The sequence below is a fragment of the Podarcis cretensis genome (genome assembly GCF_951804945.1).
Source record: "Podarcis cretensis genome assembly, chromosome: 9".
NCBI lineage: Eukaryota > Metazoa > Chordata > Lepidosauria > Squamata > Lacertidae > Podarcis > Podarcis cretensis.
In genome coordinates this window covers 22,012,528-22,029,225 of record NC_137178.1, presented here as the reverse complement: position 1 = coordinate 22,029,225, position 16,698 = coordinate 22,012,528, and positions in this window count along the sequence as shown.

Here is a 16,698-nt window from a genome sequence, read left to right as displayed (position 1 = left end):
ACTGCGTCTTCCATGCCATATGCCAGAATCAACACTGGGTTTTATGTCGGAACACAGGCAAAGTGTGGCAAGAGCCTGTGAGCTGCAGAGGTCATGCTCTTTCAGAGAATGCAAGATATACAGTAGAGGAAAGTTGGTGACATTTTAAAAGAGGGTGCCTTGTACGTTGCTCAGAAAGTAAGAACAGACTTGGTGAGCTGCTATGGCTTAAACTTTTATTATTCTTATTGACAGAAGATACAATGAATTGTTTAATGCAGGGGTAGCCATCGTGGTACCTTCCAAATGCTGCTGGACTACAACTCCCATCAACCCCTGCAAGCATGGTCAGTGGTCAAGTACAAAATAGGAGCTGTAGTCCAACATATGGAGGACTCCAAACTGGCTTGCCTTGGTTTAATGTGTTTAAATCTAGCATTTATTCTAGCTCTTTAGAAACCAAGTGACAGAATGATCTGCCTATGGAAATGTGGTGCTATCTAGGATGAGTGCTTCCACTTCGCCAAAACAGATGAATTGCCTTCCCTAAAAGACCAAAGAGGACACAGTTTTTCAGAGAAGTCTTGTATGCTAATTTACAAGCGTAGCAGAAAATTTAGAATTCATAACTGTAATTTTCAGTATGAATTCAGTGCATCTCTCCACAGTGAGGAAGGCTGTGTGTCTGCTCAGTCTGCTGTCCTGGTGTTGTCACCTGTTGAAGGGCAACTTCAAGCCCCCTCCTCCTCTCCCTTCTTAGGGATCTTTAGATGTAAACTGGGCCAAAAAGCCGTTCAGACATAGGACCATTCCTGAAAAATAGGACACATAGCCTACCCAGAGCCCACCCCGCTCCCTCCACGTATGTTTTGGAAAAGAAAAAGAGAAACTCCTGGGTGGAACTGGGGAAAGGAAAACATAAATGGAGAAATGGTAGGGTCTAGACTTGGAATGGGTACAAATTTAAAAGGTTTAATTTTTGAATGTCTAATGAAGACTTGCTGATTAAATTGTTTAATCCCAGCCCATTCCGAATTAGGTCAGGGGGTGTTGTCACATCAGTTGAGAGAGAGAGAGAGAGATTCTATTTTAAATGTATTATGCAAACATGTGTTCTTTGGTTTCCTCTCTTTGGCAGTGTTTAAATGGCCATCCTATTACATAGTCCTAGATATGTGTCCTATGACCATGTGTGGCCATCAGGAACCATGATAAATGTGAGCGTTAATGTTTCCTGATACCACTGACTAAACTTGGGACAAGGAGGTGAGGGCAGTGGCCTGGCAACAGATCAGGGCATTGTAGGTCAGACTCAGATTCCAGGGAAATCTGGGTGTGGTTTGGAATATGTGTTTTTTTTCTAGCATGCATTTAACATCACACTATTTAGCTTGGGAGGAAAATGAATTGTTTCTATTATAATTGCACAATTATAATCGGAATCTAAGCATTTCAGTTCTCAAGGCCAGAGGGCAGGAGCTGCTCCCCACTACACAAGAAATGTCAATATTACTGGACTCTAAATTGCATGGGCAAAAATATAATATAGCTCTGGAGCAACTAGATTTAATGTTGGGGAAGTCAGTGTTTTATTATTGCAAATCAGAGCTCGATTAAGATGGCTGCAGTTCTAGCATTAGTTAATATCTCTGAGATTTTATGATGGATTTTCCAACTCATTGGCTCTGTTTGTACTGAACTCATTTCTTTTTTGTTGCTGACATTTAGTAAGGCTGGAAAGACAGAGAAAGAAGCCCCAAATACCCAGATTTCTGCAATGCATACGCGACATTTCTGCCTGCATGCAAAAAAATAATAATACAAAAACAACTTGCAAGAGTATTACTCGTAATAAAATACAAGTTGGAGATATAGTTATTTCTAAACATTGTACATTTGTCCATGGATAAAATGGCTTTGATACTTTTAAAATGACTTTTGCGATCACCCCTCCCCATTGAGCTAAACAGTGGATTGACCACAGCCATGGTGTTTAGTCCACTACAGCTCAAAGCAAGTGATTTGCCTAAGGCTATGGTTTTCCCAGTAGTGATGTATGGAAGTGAGAGCTGAATCATAAAGAAGGCTGGTCGCTGAAGAATTGATGCTTTTGAATGATGGTGCTGGAGGAGACTCTTGAGAGTCCCATGGACTGCAAGAAGATCAAACGTATCCATTCTGAAGGAAACCAGCCCTGAGTGCTCACTGGAAGGACAGATCATGAAGATGAGACACCAATACTTTGGCCACCTCATGAGAAGAGAAGACTCCCTGGAAAAGACCCTGATGCTGGGAAAGATGGAGGGCACAAGGAGAAGGGGACGACAGAGGATGAGATGTTTGGACAGTGTTCTCGAAGCTACCAGCATGAGTTTGACCAAACTGCGGGAGGCAGTGGAAGACAGGAGTGCCTGGCATGCTCTGGTCCATGGGGTCATGAAGAGTCAGACACGACTAAATGACTAAACAACAACCACAGTGATATGAAAGAGACGTCCCAATTTATAGTTCAACAACATATGGGAGGCCACAGTGGCGTAGCATGGGGGGGGAGGCACAGAGGGGGTTGCCCTGGGTGCAAAATTGTTAGGGGTGCAAAATTTCAACACGTGATGCTGCCTCAATACAGAATGACTCTTATTTCTCCGGCTGCGATTTCCTGGGTGACACAGACACCATTAGGCTGTTGAATGTGTATGTGTATTCTGTCCATTTCTGTCTGTTCCTTTCCTCCCACTTGTTTCATTCTGCATGCTGAAATAAAATTGCCAAGGTCACTTGAACTGGATGAACTTGAATTAAAATTATAAACATCTTCATTTTCTTGAATGCACAACTCTTTGGGATATATTGAACTTGAACTACTGTAGTCCCTCTTTAAAATGAACTTTCCAAGCTGTGCTTTTAATAGTTGTTTGATTTGGCAGCACAGAGGAGGAACTAGTTCAAGTTCAATATATCCAAAAAGCAATGCATTCAAGAAAATGGTTACAATTTTGAGAAATATGCGATCCTATGTATGAAACCCGAGTTTTATATATGTGAATTTATCCAGCTTTACTTAAAGCAAAAAGATGGAATTTAGCTAAACACAGCATTAATGGCGAAGGTAATAATTCTGTACTGGAAAACTCTTACTCATCTTGCTCCTAGCACACTGGGCCAACAATTTAAGTGAATGAGCTGGCCTCAGAAGACCATCAATAATAAACTGAAATAGTTTTCAAGCTGCACAAGCAGCTTTCTTGGAAATTCATACCTAGGAAGCCAAAATGCATTATTCATATAAGTTGCATCAGAGTTGCAATTTTTATGCTGGACTGTGATCTGAAATATTTATTGCTGTTTGATCAGTACTTTCCAGACCCTTTCCTGTGCCTAGGATTCAGAAGCTTTTGCATAGCCAGCTATGTTCAAAATCTTACCTTAAGCTTGGTAATGATCCTCACATCCATTGTTCTGCAGTTCATCACATCCTAGTGGACTGTTTGGTGGTGACACAGAATAGCACATTCCCAGTGGCACCCTGCCCCACAACCCATTTGAGGAATACCCTTTCCCTGCAGACTCTCACACCAGAGGTGATGGACCCTCCTTCCTTAGAAGTTTTGATGTAGAGGTTGGATGGTTATTGGCCATGTATGATCTAGTTGAAGGGACGCAGGTGGCACTGTGGGTTAAACCACAGAGCCTAGGACTTCCCGATCAGAAGGTCGGTGGTTCAAATCCCCGTGACGGGGTGAGCTCCTGCTGTTCGGTCCCTGCTCCTGCCAACCTAGCAGTTTGAAAGCATGTCAAGTGCAAGTAGATAAATAGGTACTGCTCTGGCGGGAAGGTAAACGGCATTTCCGTGTGCTGCTCTGGTTTGCCAGAAGCGGCTTAGTCATGCTGCTCAAGTGAGATGAGCGCTGCAACCCCAGAGTTGTCTGCGACTGGACCTAATGGTCAGGGGTCCCTTTACCTTTACCTTTATCTAGTTGAGATTCCAGCACTGTAGGGGATTGGACTAGGTGACTTTTGGGGTCTCTCCCAATTCTATGTTTCCACAGGTACATCAGATGCTGAAAATGTCAGTTTAACAGAAAGTGAAGATAAACTTCTTTACTCAGATACTTTTAGCCTTCTCCTCTGTTTAGCTTTCTTTCTGTAGTTGTCGGGTTTTCTCTGTAGGCGTTTTTATGAATTTATGCTATATGCTTTCTTTAAGATGATGTATTTTGTCTTGTAAACCAGGATGTCCAGCTGTGGTATTGGTAGCAGTGAAAGACAGGCTATATACATTTGCCTAAATAAATATTGTATCTATGTCCAACAAAAGGAATGTGTTTACACATAGCAATTCCCTCACAAATTACTGTGTAATGTTAGATATGGCCTTTAGATCTGAGTGCAGATAGACACTCAGCAACCCCAGTATAGCAAAAGCAATAAAAGCAATGCTATTTTCAGGGTTTCATTGTACTCCTCCATCCAGGTGCATTCACACATCTCTCATATGTAAGTTTCCATATTCATTTGATGGGAAGGACTCTACTCAGGAACACAGACTTTTGCATGTGCTGTTTTCCCACTGAAATGAGTGCAGCAATCCCTATAGTCAGAGAGCTTTTGTGTGCATCTCAGCTGAGGTTTCAAAGTACTTTTCAGCTGCCAAGAGTGCCATCCTTTTGACGTTAGAACATCCTATATCTCACAGTTATCCCATCGGTCTCAGATCCATAAATATTAGTTTCATTCTAAGGCCTCTGGTTATTTGGGAACACATGCAAGATTCTCACAGGGGTCACCAACATGACACTCACAGGCATCCATAGGCCTGCCGGTACCTCCTATGGCACCTTCAAAAGGTCTCAATAAATAGCCCCTCTAAAACCCACAGATAATGTGAGATTGTCTGCTCTTCCTGTTAAGCTACATTGAAAACACATCCTTAAACATGCCTACATTCCTCTTGCTGTCAGAATAGGATGCCCACCCTCCCATACGTTCTAAGCAAAGTTATGCAAAGAGCTCTCTGTGAGCAGGCAGTGCTCCTGTTTCTCTTTCTGCTCTTTCTGATGTAGGAGCCATTATGCTATGCTCCCACGGCAGCCATTTTGTGATATGCCTGCCTTCACGGCAGCCATTTTGTGACTGTCGCCCATGGAACTTTGTCAGAATTCCAAATGTGCCCACTAGCCTCAAAAAGTCAGGAACCCTTTGTGTTCATCCCAAAGTCTTTCCATTTGCTCCTGTACCAGTGTTTGGGCTTTAGGAATCAGCAGAGCCTGTCGCAGATAAGGAAGGCACATGTCTGATAGTTAACTCTTTATTAGCAAGAGAAACATTTGCAGCGGCTTCCCTGGTTCTTCAGATACACAAGTGCGCATGTTTCTAGCTTCTAGGGAGTCCCTCCATAGGTTTGGGCCCTATGGAACAGGTGCAGCAACAGTGAGACCCCACCCCTCTGCCAGCTTATATATGCTCCCCTGACAGGTTATGAACTTGCAATCTGAGACTTCTCCTGCATGGAAGGTACCACTGCTCTTCCCACTTCAAGCCCCTCCTGGTTCTAGGAAACAGTGGAGCAGGCGAAGGTTAGGGAATCTACTGACCCATCTGTCAGCTGAACAGCCTCTCCTTCTTCCAGCACATCTGGCACACCCTCCTCCATCTCTGTCTGCCCTGACTCCCCCTTCTCCCCTGGCTCCTGTTTTGTGGGTGGTGTCACACCCCATAAATCTCTGGTCCTCTGCCACTCTTCAGAGCCCTGCCAATCCCTGACAGGAACATAGGAAAGTACCTTATATTGAATCAGACCATAGGTCAAAAAAGTTCAGTATTGTATGCAGTTTCTGGCAGTGTTCATCCTCAGCCCTATCTGGGAAATTTTGCATGCAGAGTTGATGTTCTACTGTGCTACAGTCCTTCTGTCTGCTTTAACAAGACGTTAGGCACCCAGTATGTGTTGTAGCCTCAGCAACTTAATCACTCCTGCCCTTATATCTCTGTTTCTCAAACCGTAGATTATGGGGTTGAAAATGGAAGGCACATTGAAATAAACAAGGTCAGAAATGGCCCTTAGCGTGGACAAGAGGTTCTCTTTAAGGGGATCTTTGACTTCTAGACTTCCTGTCACTATAAAAAACACCAATGACGCATAGAAAATGGCTAGCACTATTCCGTGAGTGGCGGCTGTGGTGAGAGATTCTCTGGAGCAGTTACAGTGGTTCATGGTCCTTGACACTTTCAGAATCCTGTTGTAGGAAAAACCAACCAGAGAAAAGGACCCTAGAAGGTGAAGAGCCATTATGGTGAGCCGGTAGAGTTTGGCGTACACAGACAAATCCTTGGAACACAAAATGTCTTCCAAAGAAGAAGGAGTGCAAAAGAAGCTGCAGGAATGGGCAAGCTGGCAAGACTTTTGCCCAACAAATGTAAGCACATAAATCATGGGATAAACAGCTGCAAAAACCCAGGAAATGCTCAGAATTCTGATTGTTAGCCTATTTGTGATTTTTCTTTCATAATGAAATGGCTGGCAGATGAAACAGTACCTGTCAATTGCCATGGCGGTGATTGTACAGATGAGGAGGTTGCTGTGAGCATTCAAGGCATAATACTGGATTAAGCATATTGGCAAAGTAATGGGGCGGAAGGTGTCTTGGGCAAACATCGCAAATAGGTAGGAGTTAGTAGCCACAAGTCCACCAAGATCCACCATTGACAGTTGGCAGATGAGAATGTTTTTTGGGGTTCGCAGAGCTTTTTGTGAGCAGATGCTGAGGGTGAGGAGCAGGTTGGATAGAAGCCCAAGAAGAAAAAGAGGAGCCAGGAAAATCAATATGATATGGGTTCTACTCCTTGCGTGAATGAAACCCCACAAAAGTACACCAGTGAAGGAGGTAGCATTGGGGGTGTTGAATTGGCTCGATGAATTGTTAGAGCTTCTTTCCATTCCTGCTTCTGAAGAGTCACTCTGGGATCCTTCTGGGTTTCTTTTTAATGTTCACATTAGCTGGAGAAACAAGATATAATGATGGTGAGGATGATAACTTTGCTCTAGTAGCATATGTACCGGCATCTTTATTAGCATGGAGGGCTGCTGCACGTTATGTTAGTGCACACATTTTATTTCTGTAATGAATGAATCTGCATAAAATCTGCACTTAATAATTGTTATTGATGAAAGTGCCTAAAAGCGTTAACCTTGACCATCTTTGTTGACTTCAGACTATTGAAGGATGTGTGTAATTTTTTATGTGATGCCCTTTGGAACGACAAAATACAACCACCAGTAGCTAGGCAAACAGCTACAGCAAGAGTATTGGAAGTGGGCTTGGGGTGATAGTGGTTAGGATTGCAGCTGCCTTCAACTGCTGGTCCATCTTACTCATTGTCTACAGTAACTGGCAAGGGATCTCCAGGGTCTCAGACAGAGGCATTTTCCACCCCTACTTGGAGATACCCATGATTAAACCTGGGATCTTCTGCATGCAAAGTGTACCACTATGCTATGGATGAACAGGTACTGATGTCATTGTGCTTCCTCCCCAGTCTGATCCTACTAATGCATTTGTATTGCCTGGTCTATTAGAATGTGATAGGCATTGCACTTGATCTGTTTTGTGGATCCCATCATTCCATGCTCCTGTCATTCATACTGGGTAAATCAGTAATACTAGAACACTCACAAAAGTTGAAATGGTACAGACATCCAAAAAGAGATAATGATGACGATGGTGATGATGATATATTTCTTATATAAGAAATAAGATGTTTCTTAAAACACAGTCACTATGGGCAGCTTTTGATCATGGAGCATTTAAGATTCAATGAACATGCCCACACACACTTGTAGCCTTTTTGTGAGGATTGCTTTTTCCAGTGTGGAAGGTGCAATTTCAGGGATGTTAAGCTATTTACCAAATGACATATAAGCCTTAAAAATAAACATGACATGGTTTTAAGGAACCTTGGGAAGCAGATGTTGGCTAAACATTAAGAGACACTTCCCAACACTATGACCTGTTCCATAGAGGAACAGACTGCCTCGGGAGGTGGTGGGTTCTCTGATGGAGGTATTTAAGCAGAGACTAGATGGATAATGCATCCTTCCTGCATTGAGACTGTATGACTTCCAAAGTACCTCCCAGTTTTATTACCTTCTTCGCAAAATACCACAACCACAGTCACTTCAGTGTCCATGCAATGTTTTCTGCAACTTCTTGGGATCAGTCTCAGTTAATCTGGCCTGGTGTTGTGGGCAAAACGTTTGCAATAATACAGACAGTGACATATCTCTTCAACCCTTGCCCCTCTTGAAACATTAAATCCTCCCAAGGGGAGTATGACTTCAGAGGTCCGGGGAATATGGTCACCACATATTTGTGGGTGGGTGGCCTTTATTGGGAGACAGACATGAGACAATGACCCTGTTATTTTTACTTGATCTCTCAATGGCTTGTGAGACCATTGTCTATAGTATCCCCCTGAGCTGACTTAGTGGGCTGGGCATTGGAAACCCTGTTTTACAGTGGATCTGATCAGATTTTCAGATCAGTTTCTGAGAATAGCATTGAGTCTTTATACCCCCTGGCAACTGAGCAATGGGGTGCTTCAGGGCACCATCTTGTCCCCAACAAGATGGGCAATATATCCGGAAGATAAATTGTATTTCGAGGAGTTAGTGAGCTGACATGGTTAACCTTCCTGCCTCTGTTCCTTAAGTTCTTTGATGGCATGAAGAACAGTCTTTAATGCCCTATTCAGTTAGAAGGAAATGATAGTGATAGGTGTCAGAATTCAATGCCGGTCAGAGGTATGTGCCTATCTCTCCAGGCACCGGCTGAATTCTTTTTGACCTCCCTCCGGCGACTCCCGGGAGGAAAAACACTCGAGGTCCGTTCCGGCGATTTTCCTCAGGCTGTGAGAAAAACACACCAAACTGCTCTCCTCCTCCCTGCTCTCCAGCATATCCCCAGGGAGGGGAATCAGACTCAGACAGAAATGTATCTACATTGTCTTTATTCCTGTCTTTCACTTCAGTACAGAGAAAACATGTCTGCTCTCATCAACAAACAGAGAGAAACTCCAAACTCCACCCATGTACATCCTGTACAGGTCATATGACACACACACTGAGCTAACATCCGGTGCTCAGTACAGAATGGACTGCCCCTTTGTTTCCATGGCAACAGTCACATACTTCCTGTTTGGCTTTCCAGCCACAAGCAGCAGACTTGGCTGCTATAGCCTTTGCTTGCTGCTGCATTGCTGCTTTAGAATAACATACTCCCCCTAAAGTATCAATGCGTGCTGCGAGCAAAGCGTCATCCAGAGAAGAAAACAAACAGTTGTTATACTTATAACACTCCCCTGTTGTTTCAGTTCCACCCTTGGAACTACACGCCACTGGTTTTACCAATGTACCTCTCTGGTTGTGTGACTTCCAAGGAATGAGTGCATCTGCACTACCTTGGTTAGCAACTCTCTGTTGTGCCTTTGTCTCTGACTCAGACACAGCTTCAATTTGACCTTGGTCGTTTACAACAGCAACACATGCAATAGCTTGGTTGGCAAACTCTTTTGAATACCTCTTGGGTGGTACACCCTTCGTTGCTCTCTCAGACCTACGTAAGAGGTGCTGCTCTTCTCTGCTTTCTGGTTCAGCCTCTGAACTCTCTGAAGAACCAGTACTAAGCTTAATCAGTGGTTCATCCTCCTCTTCTGAGGGTCTAGTCATTATGTGAGATTTCCTCTCAATGACTGTGACAACTGAGCTGTCTGAGCTATCGCTGTCATCATCAGTACTACTGAACTCAATAAGATCAAACTCATCATCATCATCATCAGAATCATCATCATCTCCTGTGGGAAATGTGTGAACAATCACTCGCTCCTGTTCAGGAGCACTCTCTAGAAATTTTGTGAGAATCACCTTACCAGATTCAGACAAAATTACTCTGTAGAGACCCTTTTCATAACCCACAAAAATGCCTCTGGCATTCTTTACTCCACCCGGAGCTTCTGTTCTCACATGAGACCCAAAAACCTTGAAATGGGCAACAGAAGGTTTTCTGTGGAACAGTTTCTCAAAAGGAGAACATCCCAAGTCTTTTGAAACCTTTCTCAACCACGTGTAACAATATGACATTAGTGACTCAGCCCAGTACTCATGTGGCAGATGTGAACTAAGCAATTGCGCATGCAATCCCTTTTGCAATTCTTTGTTCACTCTAACACAGACACATCTGTTCCAAGCTTCTTCGGAAGCTGCAATTTTGTGTCTTATCCCTTTCTTCTTCAGGAACCTCTGGAAATCCTGTAAGAGAAAAATTGGCTTCTCATCTGTGCAAAGACAATCTATGTCAGCATCATGCATATTTTTAACCTTGTCACAAAACTCTTTAAACCTTTCTAAGGCTTCTTTCGGTCTCTCCAAAAGATAAATCCAGACAAAACCTGTAAAAGAATCAACACATATTAGGTAATACTTTGCATTGCCTCTAGATGGTGCTAAAGGACCAATCACATCAGCATACACCCGCTGAAATGCCTTGTCGACCCTCGAGGTGACCTGCTTGGTGTTTTTCTTGGCTACACCTGCAAAAGAAATCATGTTAGAATCACAAGAATTACATTCCATGTAATCACTTTGATCAAAAGTCAACAAATACAGTCCATCTTTCTCTTCAGCAGAAAGATACAACTCTCCATCTTTGTAGATCTCGCAGTGTTGATCATCATAGGACAGTTTTAGTCCCTTCTTGGCAATCTGCGAAACGCTGAGCAGATTGTACTTCAACTCTGGAACCAAATAAACATTGTTTATAGTCAAGTTCAGACTTTTAAGATACACAGTCCCAATTCCGGTGGCTTCCAGCTCTTGACCGTTGGCTTGTTGTACAACGAAGCTTTGCTTCTTAAACGTCGAAAATAGTCCTCTGTGTCGACACATATGCTGCGTACACCCGGTGTCTAGGGCAAAGAAATTCCCCGCTTCCGGTGTGGCTTTTAGGGACATCAAAGCCATTGCAGGCTTCGCCTGTGACTTGGCATGACTTCTGCCTGACGCCTCAGACTTCGTGGAGCTTCCCTTGGCTCCTTTGTTCTGACGTGGCTTCCTGCAGTTCCGCTGAAGATGCCCAGTCTGTCCACAATTGTGGCATCGGACAACGTTCAAAGCTACAGCGTCTCCTCCAGTAGCTTCAGCAGTGGGGGTGTTAGAACTCCGTTCTTCCCTCCCCCTGTCCTTGACTTCCAGGGCGGCAAGTCTGTCATGTTCGTTCAGAACCACGGCAAAGACCCTGTCCGACGTTAGATCTTGCGCTGGGAGAGACCCCAGCTGACTGGCAACCGTTTTGTAAGTCCGATTCAGGCTGTTGATCACCATGAAGCAAAACACTTCCTCATCCAGACGGAAATTGCGTTCCACCATCTGCTGACGCAGAAATTTCATTTCCGTCAGGTGCGCTTGAACATCTCCATCAGGCGCAAGCCTCAGGTTAGTCAGCTTTTCAAAATACAGCAACGCTGAAGAACCTGCATCTCTCTGATGTGTCCTTCTCAGCGTGTCCCAAACATCTTTCGTGTGCGGTAAATCTTGTATATGAATAAGCTGAGAGTCTGACACGCACAGAATTATAGCGGTTCTGGCCTTCATATCCTGTGACTCCCAAACAGGCATTGGTGCTGCAGGGATGGGGTTCTCAATCACCCCAAACAGTCTCTGATTCTGCAGCAAGGCCTTCATCTTAATAGACCAAGATGCATAATTGTCACTGGTCAAGAGGGGTGGAGAAGGCAGACTCCCTTCTTGACATCCATTTTGAGTCCTTGCATTGACTCTCAAACACAAGCCTCTAAAATCCAATAGCTGGCTTGTTTACACTCTGTGCACCTGGCAGCAATAACACTGGCTGCTTGGAAAGTCCCTTTCACAGTTCCTTTGTAAGGGCTAGTCAAAACACGAGCTGTTTGTGCCTCTCTGGGCATAGCCTGACTTCCAGCCCTTATCTTGAAACTGGCCTGCGTTGCTAAGCAACCACATTCCTTTCCTTGGACAGGAAAAACCACAGGAATGTTTGGAATGCAGACTCTTCTCTCTCGGAGCTGTTTTTCCCAAACGTTGCTCCCATGAAGCAGAGAATTAATCCATCTGCATACACACTTTTAAGCCCGAAAATCTCATACCTGGGCTCCGTAGCTTGGCTTTCAGCTTCTTCTGGTCAGCTTCTGGCTGCAGAGAATCAGCCTCCATCTCAGGCTTACATGGAGAGGGATGAATACAGCAGCTTTGCTGCTCCTTGATGGCAGACTCCCATGGATCGTAGCAACCATCCTCTGCTACCAATGTCAGAATTCAATGCCGGTCAGAGGTATGTGCCTATCTCTCCAGGCACCGGCTGAATTCTTTTTGACCTCCCTCCGGCGACTCCCGGGAGGAAAAACACTCGAGGTCCGTTCCGGCGATTTTCCTCAGGCTGTGAGAAAAACACACCAAACTGCTCTCCTCCTCCCTGCTCTCCAGCATATCCCCAGGGAGGGGAATCAGACTCAGACAGAAATGTATCTACATTGTCTTTATTCCTGTCTTTCACTTCAGTACAGAGAAAACATGTCTGCTCTCATCAACAAACAGAGAGAAACTCCAAACTCCACCCATGTACATCCTGTACAGGTCATATGACACACACACTGAGCTAACATCCGGTGCTCAGTACAGAATGGACTGCCCCTTTGTTTCCATGGCAACAGTCACATACTTCCTGTTTGGCTTTCCAGCCACAAGCAGCAGACTTGGCTGCTATAGCCTTTGCTTGCTGCTGCATTGCTGCTTTAGAATAACAATAGGTACCTTCTTTGATGTTGGACATTGTTTTGAGAAAGTGAGGCATTGGGAAGGGGTGGCTAATGAATAATCTGCACATAGCCAATAATGAATGATCTGCTCATAGCCAGTCTGGCAAGCCACACAGGCTAGCTAGCTATAAATCGGATGGTTTTGGGCAGAATTTTTGAGAAGCTCGTGCGCAGACTGATGGCCATGGAGCCGTGCAAACTGAGACTACCTGGGAGAGTCACTTCGCCTCTTCTTGAGGGCTTCCTAGTGGCAGATTGAAGTGCTTGCTGGGTAAGTATATATTGCTTGCTGTTTAGAATAAAAGCTTTAATCTTCTCACTCACTTGTGTTTTGTATTACTTCTGAATCTCATTTTAAGAAACCACCTTGCATTTGGCAAGACAACATCCATATGAAACTATTAGGAACAATTATTAGGAGATTTAGAGGAAAGTGTCTACAGTACATTGATGAAACCCAGCTCTATTTATCTGAACCAGGAGAGGCCATGCAAGCTCTGGACAGGTGAATGGACTCAGTGGTGGGCTGGATGAGGGCCAATAAGCTGACTCTGAATCCTAGCAAAATGGAGGCCCTGTGGGTGAGTGGGTGGTTCCCAAGTCCATATACTTGGTCAATTGTTTGCTTTGGATGAGGTTGTACTGCCACTGAAAGAGCAGATTCATAGCAAGTCAGGTGTTCTTGGATCCATCTTCATCACTAAAGGTCCAGATGACCTTTCAGTGGCTAGGAGTGCATTTTACCAGCTTGGGCTGGTAAGACAGCTGTTTCTGGATCAGGATATCCTGACCACTGAGCATAGAAACCCATGATAAATTTCCACATTTATGTTCAAAGTTAATATAACCAAACATGGATGAATATTTTCAAATTAGGGACAAAAGAGAAGCTGGGGTTTTTTGTTGTTGTTTTTTGGTCTTTGTTTGTTTGTGTGTTTTGGAATAGAAAACAGAAGCAAAACAATGATCCCTACCTAGAACAGCACAGCCTTGCCTTAGCATGTCGGCCGCTTGGATGTTTTTTCATTTGCGGTGTTTATTCAAGCTCTTTTATCAACAATGCAATGGTGCATCAATATTTTTATTGCTGTTTTATGCTTTTATTGTGATTGTTTCATGATGATATTTTAGTAACTTATTAAGTTGCCTTGAATGCTATTTCTGGTAGAAAGGCAGTTTACACGTATTTTTTTTAATAATGGGGTCCATGATAATGATAATGATGTTACCATCAAGGTAGGGGGAATGAAAATTATAGGAGCCGGAAGAGACACATTGTGCGCACCATCAGAATTGGAAAGGGCAGACTGTGAAAAGTAAGACTGCAGCTCATTACCACACCCTGGGAAACATATTGAGTCAATGGGCAGTAGAAAGCTCATATCATTAAGCCTTTTCTTTTTCTTTTTTCATGTACTGGAATAGGAGTGGGTGTGGGACAAACTTATTAGAAACTGCTTTCCTGACTCATTGAAGGTTCTGTCAGTAGTGGACAGTGTGGAGGGGCAAAGCTGCTCTCCCTGGTCTTTTGCTTCTTGGCTGCTTACCAGCAGTTGAAGGGGAGTAGCAAGACTGCAAAGAGGTTGGTGTTGTGCAAACACCCTGGCAGGAGTGCTGGAGATGCTCCATCCATGCCATACTCACCTTGCTTTCTTAACACTTGACACAGGCCTCTGACTTGAAGAGTTTACTCAGTAAGAAATCTGAGCTGGCAAGATCTTAACTGGGCTGAACCTTGCTGGAAGTAAACAAGACTGTCAACTAGCTACAGTGGTACCTCAGTTTTTGAACGTAATCCATTCTGGAAGTCCGTCTGAGTTCTGAAATGTTTGGAAAACTGAAAACTGAAAGCGGAAGCCTCAATACAGAAAACTCAAAATGGAAGGCACATTTCCTGTTTGACATCTGAGGCACATTCAAAAACTGAGGCATTTACTTCTGGGTTTTCGGCGTTCGAATTCCAAAACGTTCGACTATGGAGGCGTTTGAAAACCGAGGTACCACTGTATTTTGTTTGCAGGGCGGTTAAGACTTCGTATGGGTCTTCTGAATCTTGAGCTACACTATGAAATTCCTAAAGCTGAAGCTGCCTCGATACTTTTGGTAACATATTTCCCAATGACAGAGCGTTTATCTCTGAACTACGCTCTGACACAAGGAAAGATTTTTCAAATGGTGTTGAATGTTTACTAAATCCCGGCACATCTGGAAAACCCGAATGTCACAAAGCTTGTTCTGTTTCAGGAGAAGTAGGAACTTGTGGCCTCTGGACAACAATTCCCCTCATCCTTGACCCTGACCATTGGCCATGCTGGCTGGGGCTGATGGGAGTTGGATTCTAACACCTGATTGGCCACATGGTCCCTATTACTGCTCTAAGTTGGGCTGCCATTTTTAGCCATTCTCAGTTAGTTCTGAACAAAGATGGGCCTTGTTTAAAAGCTTAGTGTTCCCTCCCCCTGCCCCACAGGTCTATCCAGTTCGCACAGGTGATTAGAAGGTTCCCCAATTCATCGTGTGTGTGTGTGTGTGTGTGTGTGTGTGCGCTATACACATAGGTGTGCCTGTGCACACACACATATGTGCTATATATAAATGCATACATGCACCAACTTTTTTTTTTAAGGGAATGCCTCCTTGTCTCTCACACTGGAGGGTATGCATCTTCTGATATATTCGTACATAATAAAAACACCAAGGGAAGAATTGTTTTCTGTTGGAACGCATGGCTTTTACTCACTTTGCCAGTTTAAACAGTTCATTAATCAGTTGTCTACAACAGAGATAATTAATTGGCTAAGATACCTTCAACTGCACGATAGTCCTATTCAAATCATGTTTCAGATAACAATGCTTCTTACCTGGTAGGAGTTTGCTGTTTCCCAAAGTGCTATTTACGATGAGATGCTCTGTTGCATTTTGCATAAACTTTTATCAACCAGCAAAGCTTGTTTTTCCAAATGCTTCATTTTGGTGAACTTTATAAATGAGGCACTCTTTTATCGCTGGTACAATTCACCCTGAAAAAACCTCCTGAAATACCCTCGGAGGAATAAGCAATTAGCACAAGATCTTTCAGTGGGACATCCCCCTGCCCCCAGCAACAACTGGTGCATGGACACAGGTGTTAATGTCAAGTTCAGAAGCTAGACTTAAGGGACTTTCAGTAGAATAGTTTACATACAAAGCAGAAGAAGTACTTTGGGGAGTGGGGAGAAAAAGAGAGTTTAGATCTGTATTAGTAAGAGATGTTTGTTTTTGTCTGTTACGTCTTGTTACTATAGAACAAACCAGATCTCAAAATCAAACATGGGTAGCAAAATTAATTCCCTTGAATCTAGTTTTCTAAGCACTGAATCTATAATTTTAAAATATGCAGCAGTCCCAATAATGATAAAATTTCAATTTATTGGCAGTCCCTTAGTGCTAAGGACTTGGCAGTTTGAGGACTTGCCCTGAGTCACATGACTAGCTCAGTTGGTAGAGCATGAGGCTCTCAGGGTCGTGGGTTCGAGCCCCACGTTGTGCAAAAGATTCCTGCATTGCAGGGGGTTGGACTAGATGACCCTTGTGGTGCCTTTCAACTCTATAGTTCTACGGGCAGTTCCTTAGGCCTGTAGTGTTCAGTTCTTGCAGAGGGTCTGAGAGGCTTCCCTTGTTGTGTACTGAAGTTCTCACCCTGGGCCAGCAGGGGGATACTGTAGATAGTTTTCACTCAGGTCCACATATGCAAATAAGGGATTGAAAGTGACATTCAGTGATTGGATAGTTACAGAAAGTGGTTACTGTTGCGTTGTAGTGGAACTCTATATAAGCAGGCTGGCTGAACCCTTCAGCCCAGTTCTGTTCTGGCCTGTGAATAAACAAGAGCTGTTT